The following is a 16,436-nucleotide window of genomic DNA, read 5'->3' on the forward strand; positions in this document are numbered from 1 at the left end:
CTATTGTGGGGAACTTTCCTGGCTTCTATACTACCCCAGTGAAAGGATCTGAGTCCCCGCTCTCACTTCTTTTACCCAAAGGCCTCCCTGACCTTTAGGGCTCCCCTTCTACTCTCCTGAGTAGCAGAGTTCTCGAAATCCCAACAAGACTGGGCCTAGGTTTTCTGGGGCTGAATCTCTAACCTTGTAGTCATTTAGGGCAGGGGCTAGGGTGTCCCCTCTCCAGGGTGCTCTCTTCACACTGCATGCTTTCCTGACCCAGTGATTACCACATACAGTTCACAGTGAATACAATTTATTAAACAGCACGGCTACCTCTAGACTGGCATGATTTTCTGCAAATGCTTTTAACGGAGAAGTTTTCCATTAAAAGCATTTGCGAAAAAGAGTGTCTAGATTGGCACGGATGCTTTTGCACAAAAGCACTTTTTGCCGAAAAGCGTCCGTGCCAATCTAGACGCACTTTTGCGCAAAAAAGCCCCAATCACCATTTTCGTGATCGGGGCTTTTTTGCACAAAACAAATCTCTGCTGTCTACACTGGCCCTGTTGCTCAAAAGCTTTGCACAAAAGGGACTTTTGCCTGAATAGGAGCAGCATAGCATTTCCGCAAGTAGCACTGATTTCAGACAGTAGGAAGTCAGTGTTCTTGCGGAAATTCAGGCGGTCAATGTAGATAGCTGGTAAGTTTTTCCACAAAAGCAGCTGCTTTTGCGGAAAAACTTGCCAGTCTAGACACAGCCCACATGATTAAAAAGAAAAGAATAAGGAAAAAATAAGAAAGATTAAAAGAGAACACTCAGCCCCGCTCTGTAGCATGGGGACATCACAAACAGCAGTCTGCAGAGTGTAAGGACAGTTCACAGTCTTCTCCTTATAGATCCCAGGGCGCTCTCTCAGGCCCTGGCTGTGCTGCAGGGGGGCTGCAGTCTGCACACACTTGCTCTGGCAGTGACCATACAACTTCAGGCTCTAGGTGGCATGGTCCTTCTCCAAGTTGGAATTACAATCCCTCTCCAAGTCTGGCCTGCAGGGCCTCTTGGCTGATGGTGTCTCCCTGCCCAGAGCTTCTTTTCCCCCCTTTGCTGGTCCCAGCTGCTCAGCACACCCAGCTCCAGACTATGCTGCTTTGCCAGCCTCCAGCTCCTTGTGTTGCTTCTCTGACCTCTTTGGCTCTGGTCACTGCAGGTCTGTTCCTCAGCACAGCCTGGACCCCTTGCTACTTATCTTACCTCTCTACCCTTTTGATTCAGACCCAGAAAATCCCAGCTCCCACGGAGGGTGGGACCTGGCCTTCTAATTCCCACATTGGCCTGTCCAACCTGTCTATCAGGCTGGCCTGGAGCATTGGCCTCTTCCCATTGTCCCTGGGGTCTGTCAGTCTCAAGGCCCTGATTTCTCATGGACCGTTCCCCTTTTGGTACTGGGAGCTGGCCAACCAAAAACTCCCCCTGAGTTTTAGTAAGAGGCTAACAGTCCCCTTACACTTGCTTGCCTGCCTCTCTGAGGGACAGCAAAGCTTTTCCTCTGTGTGCTTTGTTGCCCTGCTTCAGGACAGCACAGAACTCCCTACTATGGAGCTGGAGCTGCATCTGGACATGTAATGGTCCCATACTGCAGTTTCTGTAGGCTGCCTTCATAGCCCTGCATGAGCTCGATCCTGAGCTGATCATTGAGAACCTCTGCTTATGTGTGGGAGCAAAGCCCTTGCAGCCTTGCAGTGGAGCAGGGCTTCTAGTGGCTGGACACCAGTTCAGACTGGTGGGACCGGCTGTTGATGGAGTGGTGGGGTGACCAGCAGTGGCTCCAAAACTTCCACACGGGGAAGGAAACATTCCTGGAGCTGTGTACCTGACTTGCCCCTGCCCTCCGATGACAGGACACCCAGATGTGACCCATCAGCCCCCCGGAGAAGCAGGTTGCCATCGCCATCTAGACGCTCTCCACACCGGACAGTTACCGGTCTGTGGGCAACCAGTTCAGCATGGGGAGGTTCAAAGGTCCGTGTTTGCTAATGCCATGGTTAAGCAATTCTTGAAAGGAGTTGACAGATTGTTTCCCTATATGCCCCCCCTGGTGCCACCCTGGGATCTCAAACGCACAGCCCTTGTGGCTGGTGTCTGCCCCCTACCCTGGGAGGAAGGCATCCCTCTTGTGCTCCTCAAGATTGTGGAGGACACAGCATGCTGCCACCACCTCAGGGATATTGTGCTCCCCGATGTCCAGGTGGGTGAGGAGGCAGGAGAACCATGCCTTAAGGAGCCCAAAGGCACACTCCACCTGCATCCTCACTTGGTTGAGGCAAACATTGAAAAGGTCCTTGCTGAGATCAAGGTGGCCAGTGAAGGGCTTCATCAGCTAAGGCATGAGTGGGTACGCCGCATCCCTCACTAAGCACACTGGCATGTTGTGCTCACCCACCACAAAGTCCCGGAAGGGGAAAAAGGTGCCTGCCTCCAACCTGGCACACAGGCTGGACTTCCTAAAAACTTAGGCATCGTGTGCCCTGCCCGACCAACTCACATAAATGTTTGTAAAGTGGTCCTGGTGGTCTTCCAAGGCCTGCAGGAGTACAAAAAAGTAGAACTTTTGGTTGATAAACTGGGCTGCTTGATTGTCTGGGGCCTGGATGGGGATGTGCATGCAGTCGATGGCTCCCCTGTGGTTAGGGAACCCCAGGGCAGCAAATCCAGACATGGCTGCATCCAGGATCTTAAGACGGATGACTCTCTGCAGCAGCAGGGAGTTGATGTCCCTGACGACCTGCAGGGGGAGACAAAGAAATACACAAAACAGAGATTGAGAGAGGGATTGCATGAGCCCTTGGGAAGTGCCCATACCCCTCTCCTCCTCTGCCTCCCCAACCTCCCAGGAGCCACCCCCTATGAGCCTGTGCCCCCACCAGCGAGCAGCAGGTCTGTATGAGGGAAGGACGGAACAAGCCCTCTGGGCCAAGGCTTTTCCCCCACCCCCATTCCACCCCCTACAGTCCTCAGACCCCCATTCCGAAGGGTCCCCCTTTATCCTATACCTTCTCTCCCCCCCTACCCCAGCAAGGACTGCAGCCCACAAGCTCCTCATCTGCATAAGCAGGGGCCTGACAGGAACTTCCCCACCCCAAACTGGTTGGCCACCAACTGGTAGCTGTCTGGATGTCTGCACATCTCTGGAGGGCAGGTGCAAGCCAGGCACAGAGCTGAGGAAGGTGACCTTGTGCATGTGAAAAGTTTTTTAGCTACTGCTGGTTGTCCCACAGCTCCATGACCAGCCAGTCCCACCCGTCTGAACTGGAACCTTCTGTGTAGGGTGGAGTGTGGCAGCCAGAGAGGAGCAGCTGCAGTCACACAGAGGGTGACGAGGAGGAGTTCCAAGTCCACGTCCAGCATGGACATGTAGGCAGCTGGAAGAAAATGCTGCAGGAACTGCAGCTTGGCCATGTGGGGCTGGCGCCTGCCTTGGGGCAGCTCTGGCTCCATAGAACTCAACAGGAAAAAACTGTGGTGTCCCTAAACAGCACAAGACAACCACAGCAGGCACTGCTGATGCTTTGCTGTCCCTCAACAGAGGTCCGTAAGCAGGCAACAGAAACAGAGAAGCGTTTGTTTGGGGTGGGGGTAGGGTGGGGGTCCCTTTAAATGCATGTCTCTACAGGGCTCCGGCAACAGCACTCAAGAGCAACTGGTGACCTAAAGCCCAGCTAGAACCAGTTCCAGGTGGTTTTATATGTAAGAGAGTGTCCAATGAGTGTGGTCACTCTCTTGCACAAAAGCACATGGCTTTACAGTGAGCTTTTGTAGTGTGGACACGTTTTTGTGGAAGATTTCTTCCACTAAAAGGTTCTTGCTCAAAAAGCCTGAGATGTAGATGTAGCACACTAGGGTTTTGCTATTTTCATGCCTTCAGGAAAATACCAGAACCTTGCAATAGAGGCTTTGAGTTAAACCATGTGAATTTGTTGTTTCAAAGTTGAGCAAACATTGGGCTTATGTTTGTTCTGATATGTACAGATGCCAACTCATTTAGGGATACACCAGTGTAAACAAAAAATGAATTTTCTCCTTTTTTATGTTGTATTCCACCTACCGGATCCTGGCACATTTTATAGGAGATCTTGCTCATGAGGTTCTTACTTCATTTATGATCTGGCTACATGCTGGAAGCACAGGCAACGTGGCACAGGCACCCCAGCTGCCAGGAGAGGGAGGAGTCAGGGCAAGGAGTCAGCAGCCAGAAGCTGCACTTTGCTCACACAGCCTGCATGAGAAAGACAGTGGAAATGCTGCCTGACCCCTGCACCTCCACTGCTGCTGCCAGGTACTGGGACTGGAGGAGGGAAGGGCTGGGCAGGACCCCATGGGGAGCAAATGGGAGCAGCTGCTGAGAGGGGAGGGAAAGGTGTAGCTGCTGTGGGGAGAGGGGTGCTGTCAGTAAGGGAAGGCAGCTGTTTGAGGGGCAGAAAGGGAACAGCTGCCGGGAGGTACAGGCGGGGACTGCTGGGTGGAGAGCTGTGCTTAGCATGGCAGCCCCCAGGCAGCAGCAAACAAATAAGCAAGTCTCTGGAGTAGACCAGGCCAGGGGTTAGATGGGGGATCACGGGTTTGGGAGAGTCCCTTGGGGAACACGATTCAGAAGAGGGCAGAGATGGGGGAGGTTAATCATAGAGGAAGGTGGGCATGGGCAGATTCACTCTTATGCCCCCCCCCCCCCGGAATCTCCCCAGGATATAGGGTGAGGCCAACAATAAGGGTTTCAGAATGCAGAAGGGGCTCCAGGGTTGGGCGGTGAGAGTAGATGAGGACTCTGTCGGTGGTGGGGGTGGGTTCTGAGGGATTTGGGGTACTAGAAGGGACTCCAGGCTGGGGCCCAGGGTTTTGGCCTGCAGGGGGAGGCTCAGACTGGCCTGACAGTAGTAAGCTAAGGGGCCAATTGCCTGAATTCCTGGGAGCCCCCTCCTGCTCTGGCAAGGGTGGAGAAGGTCTCCCTTCTCTTTGGGGAGTCTAAGTCCTGGTTCCTTTCTGTTCCCCCTCACAGGCCAGAGCCACATCTCCCCACTCCTTGAAGTGCCCAATCCCTTTCCTACTCTCACTGAGATGTTGGTCCCAATCTCTTCCCATCGCGCTGAGTTCTAAAGTTAATTGTTTGTTTTGCAAAAAACTATTATGGTTCATCACTTTTCAATTAGTCACTGTCATGGATTCACGGGCCTCAGGCTTTCTCCCAGCTCCATTCCTGGAAGGAAACCTTGTCATTGCAACATCCCTTCTCAGGGGTCCACTCTTTCTTGGGGGTTCAGCCAACCTCCTGGAACCACATCCCTGAGCCTTCAAAACACAAGTCGCTTGTGGTGGCCCCCACAGGGAGGCCACTCGCTCTGGGCCTGTGGGATCCTCTTCCAGAGGGAATACTCTCTGGGCTCCCAGGCTTAGCACAATGCATCTAGTTCTTTCCTGCACCCAGGGGGAGCCCAGCTGCTTTCTCTCTCCAGTTCAGAAGCCTCCTCCTTCTAGCAGGTCATCCTGTATCATCTCCCCCTGTCCTTTGTCTTTGATCCTAGTTAAACAAGTTTCCTGGGCCCTTCCTCTTACATCCTTTGTTCCCACTGGCTGGAACTAGCTGCCAGGTCACTGGGGTCCTCTCTCCTCAGCCCTTAGTCATCCAATTCACCAGATCCGGGTGATTTCTAAGATGAGTTAGCTCTCCTGGTGACCAGGTCACCCATCAGTAGAGTTCCCCATCTCTAGGCCATTGTCTAGGACCCTGGCTGCTAGGTATGATCACACCAGGTCCCCTTCTATAACAAACTCCCTCTGCCAGCACCCCAGTAAACATGCAGCATGCAGGGAAACTGAGGCACATACAGTATTACTGCAAAACACCAACAAAATTCCCAAATTCAGAACAGTCACCTTTTTAAATGCATTGATTACCTCATCATGCTTGTGTTAAGAGACACTGAGAAAAGAACATCAGCATCTAATCTTCATAGATCATTCATACCCTCCTATACCTTTGACCCTTTAAGTTTTTAATTAACCAGAATAAACATAACATAGCCCTAACAATAGCCGGCAATAAAACTTCTGCTTCGCAGAGGCAGGTTTACACTTGAAATGCCAGAGTGGCACAGCTCCAAAGGGCATAGTAAATCCATCTCCAACAGAGACGATAGCTAGGTCGGGAGAAGAATTCTTCCATCACCTGTCTACACTGGGGATTAGGGTGGCTTAATGACATCGCTCAGGGGTATGGATTGCTCAGACCCCTGAGCAATGCAACTGGGTTAACATCAATTTTCAGTGCAGATTGCTTACTTACTCCTATAGGAAACCAAATTTGAAAAAAAGCCTGGTAGAGCTTTTCTTCCTGATCATTTTCTAGCTTCCTGCTCCCCTCGTCCCATGATTCTGCTTCCTCTATCTTCAAGGGTCACCTGGTAACCTTCATATTAACCCCCCACAAATTCCAAACAATCCACCTTGGTGGAGTTTCCATTCCGGATTCCCTTCCTCTGTGTGTCTTTGCAGCCACTGCCATACATTCCTTTTTGGTCATTATCCATCATAAAATTCCACATACAAACTCTTAAGCTATGACATTTCATAACATACACTTCCAAGGTATCATTGCCCCTTCTTCACTTGGGCTACATCTATACTACAAGCCTCTTGCAGAAGAGCATTTGCATATGTCACACTCTCATTTGCATTTCCTCTTCCTTTCTCTTTTGTGTAAGAGGTTTTTGCACAAAAGGGTTTTGAGCAAAACCCACCTTTTGCGCAAGAGTCGTTCTTCTTCAAAAAACACATGATATATGTAAATGAGCACTCCATTTGCATTTGCTCTTACGCAGGAGTCTTGTAGTATAGACGTAGCCTTGGTTTAAAATTTTCCTTTCACTGTGGGTTACTCTGCATTGATTGACGACTGGAAATGGTGAACTGGAGCCAATGGGAACTGTGAGGCTCTGTGACTAGGACCCTTTATGTAAACAAAGAAGTGCAGGCATGTTAGTGGCTTTGACAAAATGGGCCTTCAGCCCACCTTGAAAATCACTGCTCTAAACCTAACTGATCTAAGAAGCAATCCTTTAAAATGTTGAGAAATTGTGTGTCTAAACTGTCCTTCTGGCCATTTGCGAGTCTGGACATCCTTCTGCGAGTCATTGAAGCTTCCCATTATTGTCAGGTTTTTTGGATTATTTTGCATCTTTGGGTGAATTTACACTGCACCGTTTTTTTGGAATAACAGCCGTTATTCTAGCAAAAGAATGCTAACATCCACATCACAATTGTGTTCTTTTGAAAGAAAATTGAAATAACAGAGGGCTTTTTCTGACATTGGTAAACCTCATTCCATGAGGAATAATGCTTCTTCTGAAAAGCTTTTTTGGAAGAGGGTGTGTGTGGACACTCCACTGCTGCTATGTCAAAATAGTTCCTCACTAGGGCCATTCTAAAGTTATTTTCCCCACTGCCTTCTAGGGCTCTAAATTGAGATAGTGTGTCCACATTAGGAGAGCCTGCCTCAGACTAAATTTGAGTCTTCCCTGTAGTGTGGATGCTGTATTTTGAAATAAGCTTTTCAGGAAGATATTTTCTGGAATAGCTGATTCCAAAAGAAGCTTGCAGTGTAGACCTACCCTTACTAATTCCCTCTTTTATATTAATATAAAAAAATTTGAATGGGTCAGAACGTCAATTGTCCAGTTACTAAGAATTCATAAGTAAATCCTCTGTGACGGCACAATACTATTAGTGAACATGAAAGCTAAACGTCTGGTCTGTGGCTAAAACTGTTTGCACAAACCATTTTGCACTAAATCAATATGGGTGTGTAGGTTGTAAGACATTCATAGATAAACTAATGCTTTAAAATTCCTTTCAATATTTGCTAATCTAAAGCTCTTAGATTTGTTACAAAACCAAAAGCATAAATAACTCAGCAACACAATGCAGGTAGAATGATTTACTTCTGGGTATATGTTTGGCATATTTTGTGGTTTGAATGAATGCAAAAGTTTGAGCTGAATATTCATATAATTGCTTGAAGTATTTAACTTCACATTTAAATGCCAGCTTCACATTTGCTGACAATTTCATTTTATTTCATGCAAAATGGCTACTAAGTATAACAAAGTCCCTTGAGGGAAGTAAACTTAGAACTTCCAGATTTGAAAGCACAGGCTATAGTTGCACATGGGACAACTTGGCAGGTTCAGAATCATTAGCAGGCTATTATCCTAGAAACACACAGGAGTCCCTAGGAGGGGACAGACAGCCATGCTTTTTGAGCATGGGTTACGTACTCATCCCCACTGTAGAAAGGCCACTCTCTGCTTCAGGACTCCACAGAACTTCAGCTTCCCATATCGTGCCCAATAATGTTTCCATCACTAAGGCTGGGTGTGGAGACTAAATCCGGGCTTCCGAGATCCAAAGGCAGGATCCCCTGCTGTTTCTGATAAATAATGACAACAGTAAATTTGATTTCCGTAGCTGAGTCATAAAGCTGTCTATGTGATCTTGGTACTAGATGGAGAAAGGACTGAGATGGGATGGGTATGTGCTCAGAAATCAGGGGGCTGCCCAAGTTAAGGTTGGTTCAGTGGGGGAGTGTCCACTGCACACAGGATTGGAAGGGGTTAAGGTGGCCAGGTCTGCCTGTTTGAGCCACATGCTGCATTCAGAGGGAGAGCCAGAGAGCAGGGAATTGAGAACAAGGAGGCTTAGTGGAGCAGGAACAGGTGGGGCCTATAAAGCCAAGAAGCTGGCAATGTCGAAGGGCTGCTGGAAAGGGCAGCCATTCCCTGGGTAGAGGGAGGAGGGGTTGGACTTGCTACACCCAGAACAAGGAGGGGGCCTGGAGCTTCAAGAAGCAGTCCAGGGAAGGAGCAGTGAGAGCTGGGGCAGGAAAACCATGAATTGCTGAGTGGAGAGTCCCTAGATTGGATCCTAGAGTAGAGCGAGAGCCTGGGTTCCCCAATTAGCCCCTATGGGCATGGCAAAAGACAGCAGACAGCCTGAGGCTTCTGGAAAGACTTGATTACACCTTCTCCAGAAGGGGAAGACACATATGGTGACCCAGCTGGAGGGGCAACTCTGGAAGAGGAGGCTGCCGTTCCTGGAGTGAGAGGGGTGTTTATGGTGAGAGGACAACAGGAAAAGCACTGCTGGGGGCAGGAGGGGATCACCTCTAACCCCCAGGATGGTCGGCAAGAGATTCCACTTGCAGTGTTGGGAACGAAACGCCAAAATGTGCAGACACACAGAATTTAAGGCCAGAAAGGACCACTGTGATCATCTTGTCTGAGGTCCTGAACATCATAGGCCTGGCACCTCATCCCCACCCTCCCCCAACTCCTGTAACAGACCCCTAACCTCCGAGTTACTGACTACTGAAAGTCTTTAAGTTAAGGAGAAGCCACCATTGTCTCTAATTTAAATGTGCTTTTGACCTGTGCCCTTTGCTGCAGAAGAAGGCCAAACAGATCCAGTTTGACTTATGGGTATGAACCCTCTGTGTTAACTCAGAGCCCTACCTATGTAGTGTCCCACATGAGGCCATTAGGGATACTTGCTACTACCAGTTGTAGGCTGGTCACATGACATTGTAGGCAATTTCAACATACTTTTTCCTCCACAAACTTAACAGGCTCACTCTTAAAATCTCTTTGGGGCAGCATTCCCAAAAGGCCACTTCTCTGTTTAAAAATCTTCATCTGTTTTCAAGCCCCAACATCTTAATGGCCAGTTTGCAGCCATTTCCTCTATTGTTAGCATTGATGCTTAACTTGAATAACTCCTCTCCTTCCCTGGTGTTTATCCCTTTGCCGTGTTTATAGAAAGCCATCTCCTCTCTCCTCAACCTTCTTTTGACTAGGTAAAACAAGACAAGCTGCTCGAGTCTCTTGTTGGAACCCAGGTTTTCCATTCCTCTCATCATCCTAGTAGCCCTTTTCTTCATCTGTTTCAGTTTCAGCTTGTCTTTGTCAGACATGGGAAACCAGAATTGTACATATTATTCCAGAGGAGGCCTTACCAGTGCCTTGTGCAGTGATAATGACACTTCCTTATCTCCGCTGGAAATACCTCATTAGTTCCATGCTACACATTATTAGCCCTTTTCCTGGCTGCATTGCCATGGTGATTCATAGTCATCCTGATATCAACCAAAACACCCAGGTATCTCTTTTCCTCTGTTGCTCCCAACTGGTACATTTCCATCTTATAGTAACAAAATATTTTTAGACCTTGCACTTTCCACTGTTAAATTTAATCCCTTTCCTATTGTTACAGTTTTCAAGGTTGTCTGGATCTTATATGATATTCTGGTTCTCCTCCATATTGGCAATAGCTCCTCTTTTTGTATCATCTGCAAAATTCAGTTAGTCTACTCTATAAGGTGCCACAGGACTCCTCGTCACTTTTGCAGATACGACTACCCCTCTGATACTGCAAAAGTTGTTCACACAATCCCATTTCTGGTGCCAAGGTCCTTAATGAAAAAAGATTGGTCCCGAGGTTGATCTCTGGGGGTCTGTCTACACTGCACGCTTATTTTGGAATAAGCTATTGTGGAAGATATATTCCGAAATAGTATGTAAACACTACGGCTGTGTCTACACTGGGCCACTTATTCTGGAAAATCAGCCGCTTTTCTGGAATAAGCTACGAGCTGTCTTCACTGGCCCTTGAATTTCTGGAAAAGCAACGACGCTCTACTGTACAAAATCAGCCGCTATTCCGGAAAAGCTACGCTGCTCCCGCTCGGGCATAAGTCCTTATTCCGGAACACTGTTCCGGAAAAGGGCCAGTGTAGACAGCCCAGTAGTCTTTTCCGGAAAAAAGCCCCGATCGCGAAAATGATGATCGGGGCTCTTTTCCGGAAAAGCGCATCTACATTGGCCACAGATGCTTTTCCAGGAAAAGGGCTTTTCCGGAAAAGCAGCCTGCCAATGTAGACGCTCTTTTTCCGGAAATACTTATAACAAAAACTATTCTGTTTTAAGCATTTCCGGAAATTCATGCCAGTGTAGACACAGCCTATAGGGATGCCTTAAAACTAGTCAAAGGCAGGGTCCCCTAATGTGGATGCTCTACCTTGATTTAATGACCCTGGAGACACTAGAGAGAAATTACTTAGAATGGCCTTGGTAAAGAGTTATTTTGAAATAGCAGCAGTGGAGCATTCACGCTGCAGCTATTTCAAAATAGCTATTTTGGAATAGGAGTTATTCCTCATGGAATGAGGTTTACAGAAGTTGGAATAAGCCGTCCATTATTTTATGTTGTTTTGAAATAACGGAATTGTGTAGATGCTTCCATTTTTATTTCGGAATAACGTCTCTTATTCTGAAATAATGGTGCTGTGTAGACACACCCTGAGGAATTCCACAGTACCTTCCCTCGGTCTCACAACTCACCTTTCATTATGACCCAATTTAGTCTTTCCTTTATGCAGTTCTTTATTTACCTTACAAGTCTTGTATTAACCCTCATAATTTAATTCGTAATATCTCATGTGGATTTGTATCAAATGCCTCACTGAAATTCAGGTAGATTAGATCTACTCCGTTTCCTTTGCCTGAAAAATCAAATTATTTTCTCAAAGAAAGAGATCAGGTGGGTCTCGCATTATCTACTTTTAGTAAAACCATGTTAAATGTATTCCAATTACCATTTTCCTCTATGTCCCTAACTACTTTCTCTTTCAAAATGTGTTCCAACACCTTGCTTACAATTGAGACCTGTATTTCTTGGATCATTTCTCCCCCTGCATTCTTAAAAAAAGGAACTTTATTAGCAATTCTTTAGTCATAGTATATTATTGTACCTCGGTGTTCTGTACCTCGGTATCTTCAGTGGTCTGAACTGCCAGTGTCAGCGTCGTCTGGTAATGGTCGTCCTGGCGTGCTCCTGACAGGACCTCTACTCTGTCGGCGATGATAAACTTTTGGCTGTGTGCATTACAATCAGTACTCCCTTAATCTACAGTGTTAGACCCTGTGCACTTGGGTCAACACAAAAGATCTCTGAGAAACCCCGGAAACGACAGATGCAAGCAAGATTTTGAATCAATCGAGCAGGTTTATTGTCAAATGCGAAGCTCTACTAGTTGGTAACAGAGATCAATACAATGTTACACCACTGAGCACTATGGCCCGTGTTGACAAGGTACCAACACTGGGCAGGCCTATTGCCATAGAACAGATATTAACAGCAGTCAGTCAGAGTTAAGCTACTGTGCATTCTGTAAGTTTAGGCAATGGCACCTGCCATTCAGGCGCCTAGTGCGCCCCCCCCCAGTCAAGGTCGGCCAGAGAGCACCTTTTGTGGTATCATTTTATAGACAGGTACAAACAACTTACATCACTTCTTTACGTACCAGGTTACCACCCTTTGTTGCCTAGTTACCACCCCTCACCTTACGGAAGGAGGGCTTACTTACTATCCTTCATGCAGTCAGTCTTGACCCAGTCCTGAAGCTAGGTCGGTGTGTACATTTGTTTTTGGGGAGTCTTTGTACCAAGACATTTCTTATTAAGATGTTCCATTACTCCTATTTGGCTTACAGTCTGTACCCAGTGCCTCCCTGTTTCCTTCCATGCTCAACATACACAATTACACAGTTCTCAGTAGGGCCTCTTTCTTGGCTCCTGTGTTCCTGAACCAAAGTCTCGCTTACTAGATTCTAGGCCTGTTGCTGTTTTCATGTTACAGGCCTCTATTTAGGCCTGCTGACTCCATGTTACTGACCCTCAACTTACTACAGATATTACCCCTGAGTTTACAGATTCATTAAAAATCCTTGCAATTGGGTTGCAATTTCATGTGTCAATTCCTTTAATTAGTCTCCAGCGGAGATTAACTGGTCTCAGCTTGGTCTCATTATTATTTTGGAATTGCACTAATTTTTACTTTCATAACATCATTCGCATTACCCATCCTGCCACAGTCCCTAAGCTCTTCAGTACCATCATTAAAAACTGAGGTAAAATATTTGTGTAGGTAATGGGACTTGCATAGTTAATTTTAGCTCCTCCCCAATCATCAGTTATTGGATGTCCCACTTCTTTCTTTTTTTATCTGACCTTTTTTAATGGGTAGCAGGTTTAAAACTAATAAAAGAAAGTTCTTCACACAGCGTGTAGTCAACCTGTGGAACTCCTTGCCAAAGGAGGCTGTGACGGCTAGGACTATAAGGGTACGTCTACTCTACAACGTTAATTCGAACTAATTTAGTTCGAATTAGTTAATTCGAACTAACTTAGTTTGAATTAGTTAATTCGAACTAACTTAGTTCGAATTAGTTAATTCGAACTAAGCTAATTAGAACTAACGGATCCAGACTAAAAAACTAGTTTGATTAGCGTTTTGCTAATTCGAATTAGCATGTCCACATTAAGTGGACCCTGAACCGGGGTTAGGGATGGCCGGAAGCAGTGCCGGCAGGGCATCAGAGGAGGACTTAGAGCGTGGAGATGCTGTCTCAGGCTAGCCGAGGGCTGTGCTTAAAGGATCCCGAACCCCACCTCGGACAGACAATTCTCAGGGGTGCCCCGCTTGCAAAGCAGTCCTGGCTTGGAGTGCCCAGAGTACCCACACTGGGCACATCACAGCACTCGGCCATCAGACTGGCTGCACTTGCCACAGGCTGCCATCTGGGGAGAGGAGGCAATCGGGGGGCTGCAGGAGAGGTTCCACCCCAAAAGCCCGCAGAGCCAGCCCAGTCCTCCCCATCGGGGGCGCGTACCCCATTCCTCCCTCACCTCCTTCCACTTACCCTTCCCTAGCCCCTTTTCTTGATGTACAAAATAAAGGACAATTGTGTTCAAAAATGGAATCTGTCTTTATTGAACAAAACTGGGGGAGACTGGGAAAAGGAGGTGGGAGAGGGGAAGAGAGAGGCTGGGAGAGGGGAGGGCAACTAAAATGATCAGGGGTTGGGAACATGTCCCATATGAAGAGAGGCTAAAGAGACTGGGACTTTTCATCTTAGAAAAGAGGAGATGGAGGGGGGACAGGATAGAGGTCTCTAAAAGCATGAGTGGGGTGGAGAGGGTGCATACAGAAAAGTTCTTCATTAGTTCCCATAAAGAAGGACTAGAGGACACCAAAGGAAAGGAATGGGTAACAGGCTTCAAACTAGTAACAGAAAGTTGTTCTTCACAAAGTAAAGAGTCAACCTGTGGAACTCCTTGCTGCAGGAGGCTGTGAAGGCTAGAACTAGAACAGAGTTTAAAGGGAAGTGAGATCAAGTCATGGAGGTTGGGTCCATGGAGTGGTATTAGCCAGGGGGTAGGAGTGGTGTCCCTGCCCAAGGTTTGTGGAAGGCTGGAGAGGGATGGCACGAGACAAATGGCTTGGTCACTGTCTTCGGTCCATCCCCTCCAGGGTCCTTAGGGTTGGCCGCTGTCGGCAGACAGGCTACTGGGCTAGATATACCTTTGGTCTGACCCAGGACGGCCATTGTAAGCTCAGGGCTCAGGGTCGGGGGTCTCAGTGGATCACCTTGATTTTTATGCACTCCTGCTCCTGGGTGGCCAGGCTGGCAGCTCTCCAACCCTAGATGGCCACTTTCCTGTGCCTAGTGCGGAGGTCGTGGATGAGGTCCACGATGTCTGCACTAGCCCAGGCAGGTGCCCGCCTCTTGCGGTCCCAGGCAAGCTCCTGGGAGCCGCCAGCCTGGTCCCGGGAAGAGGGGGAGGGCTGGGGGGCATCGGGTGGCTGGCTCGAGCTGTGCCAGGTGCAGGGTCTGCTAGCTGGGTGCTGGCAGGCTTGCACCTGGCATGGGCACCGTAGCCAGCCCCTGCCCCTTTAAGGGGTCCAGGGCCAGGAGGGGGGCAATAGAGTTTCCCTGGTGTTGGCCACAGTGGCCACCAGGGCAAGCTGGGGAGGGCTAGCTTCCCACTAGTTCAAATTAAGGGGCTACACACCTCTTAATTCGAACTAGTAAGTTCGAACTAGGCTTAGTCCTCGTAGAATGAGGTTTACCTAGTTCGAACTAAGCGCTCCGCTAGTTCGAATTAAGTTCGAACTAGCGGAGCGCTAGGGTAGCGCCTATCGAAGTTAATTCGAACTAACGTCCGTTAGTTCGAATTAACTTTGTAATGTAGACATACCCTAATAGATTTTAAAGAGAAGCTAGATAATTTCATAGATGTTAGGACCATAAAAAGCTATTAGCCAAGGGATAAATGGTGTCCTTGGCCTCTGTTTGTCAGATGTTGGAGAGGGATGGCAGGAGACAAATCACTTGATCATTGTTTTCGGTCCACCCTCTCTGGGGCACCTGGGCTACGTCTACACTGGCCCCTTTTCCGGAAGGGGCATGTAAATTTCATGAGTCGTAGTAGGGAAATGCGTGGGGGATTTAAATATCCCCCGCGGCATTTAAATAAAAATGTCCGCCGCTTTTTTCCGGCTTTTAAAAAAGCCGGAAAAGAGCGTCTACACTGGCCCCGATCCTCCGGAAAAAGCGCCCTTTTCTGGAGGCTCCTATTCCTACTTTGAAGTAGGAATAAGAGCCTCCGGAAAAGGGCGCTTTTTCCGGAGAATCGGGGCCAGTGTAGACGCTCTTTTCCGGCTTTTTTAAAAGTCGGAAAAAAGCGCCGGACATTTTTATTTAAATGCCGCGGGGGATATTTAAATCCCCCGCGCATTTCCCTACTACGATAGGTGAAATTTACATGCCCCTTCCGGAAAAGGGGCCAGTGTAGACGTAGCCCTGGTGCTGGCCACTGTCGGCAGACAGGATACTGGGCTAGATGAACCTTTGGTCTGACCCAGTACGGCCGTTCTTATGTTCTTATGTTATGTTCTTATGTTCTTATGTACCTCTACACGGTAGTTTTACTTCCTGATCCTGCTTTCAGTAAAAAACCCACTTAAGAGGCCTAGTTTTATATGCAAACCTTCTCTATGTTTTTTTCACCCTGCATGAGATACAGACCTCGGATAGTTTTTGTATCTTTGACTTCAAGTAATTCCAAGCCTCCTTCACATCCAGATCCTTCAGTTCTTCAGTCCAATCCAGTTTCCTAATTCCCCACATTTTTAAAGTTTGTCCTTTTGAAATCAAAGAATCATAGAACAGAATGGAACTTTGTGAAGTCACCTAATTCAGTCTCCTGCCCTCATGGCAGGACCAAGCACCGTCTAGACCATCTCTGAGAGATGTCTGTCTAACCTGCTCTTAAATATCATCAGTGATGGAGATTCTACAACCTCTCAAGGCAGTTTATTCCAGGGTTTAAACAGCCTGATAGGTAGGAAGCATTTCCTAATGTCCAGTTGAAGCCTCCCTTGCTGCAATTTGAGCCCATTGCTTCTTATCCTATCCTCAGAGATTAGGGAGAATAATTTCTCTTCCTCTTCCCTGTGACATTTTAAATCCAGGTTAAACCTCTCTAATTCAACAGCTCATGATCTGACCTAT

The 16,436-nt window shown here is 47.7% G+C and overlaps 1 protein-coding gene across 4 annotated transcripts in view; it reads left to right on the forward strand.

The window, feature by feature from the left end:
* The first annotated feature begins 4,080 nt into the window (after positions 1 to 4,080).
* LOC102450868 (butyrophilin subfamily 2 member A2-like) overlaps positions 4,081 to 16,436 on the forward strand; it is a 39,438-nt gene continuing 27,082 nt past the window's right edge. For 2 of the 4 annotated variants that reach the window (XM_075914351.1, XM_075914350.1), the window contains exon 1: positions 4,081 to 4,313. The gene's annotated coding sequence lies outside the window, so the exon portion shown is untranslated. The remainder of the gene's footprint in view (positions 4,314 to 16,436) is intronic. The other 2 variants (XM_075914349.1, XM_075914352.1) reach the window with 2 other exon arrangements.

This window comes from Pelodiscus sinensis, chromosome 33 (assembly GCF_049634645.1).
Source record: "Pelodiscus sinensis isolate JC-2024 chromosome 33, ASM4963464v1, whole genome shotgun sequence".
In the NCBI taxonomy this organism is placed as follows: Eukaryota; Metazoa; Chordata; order Testudines; family Trionychidae; genus Pelodiscus; species Pelodiscus sinensis.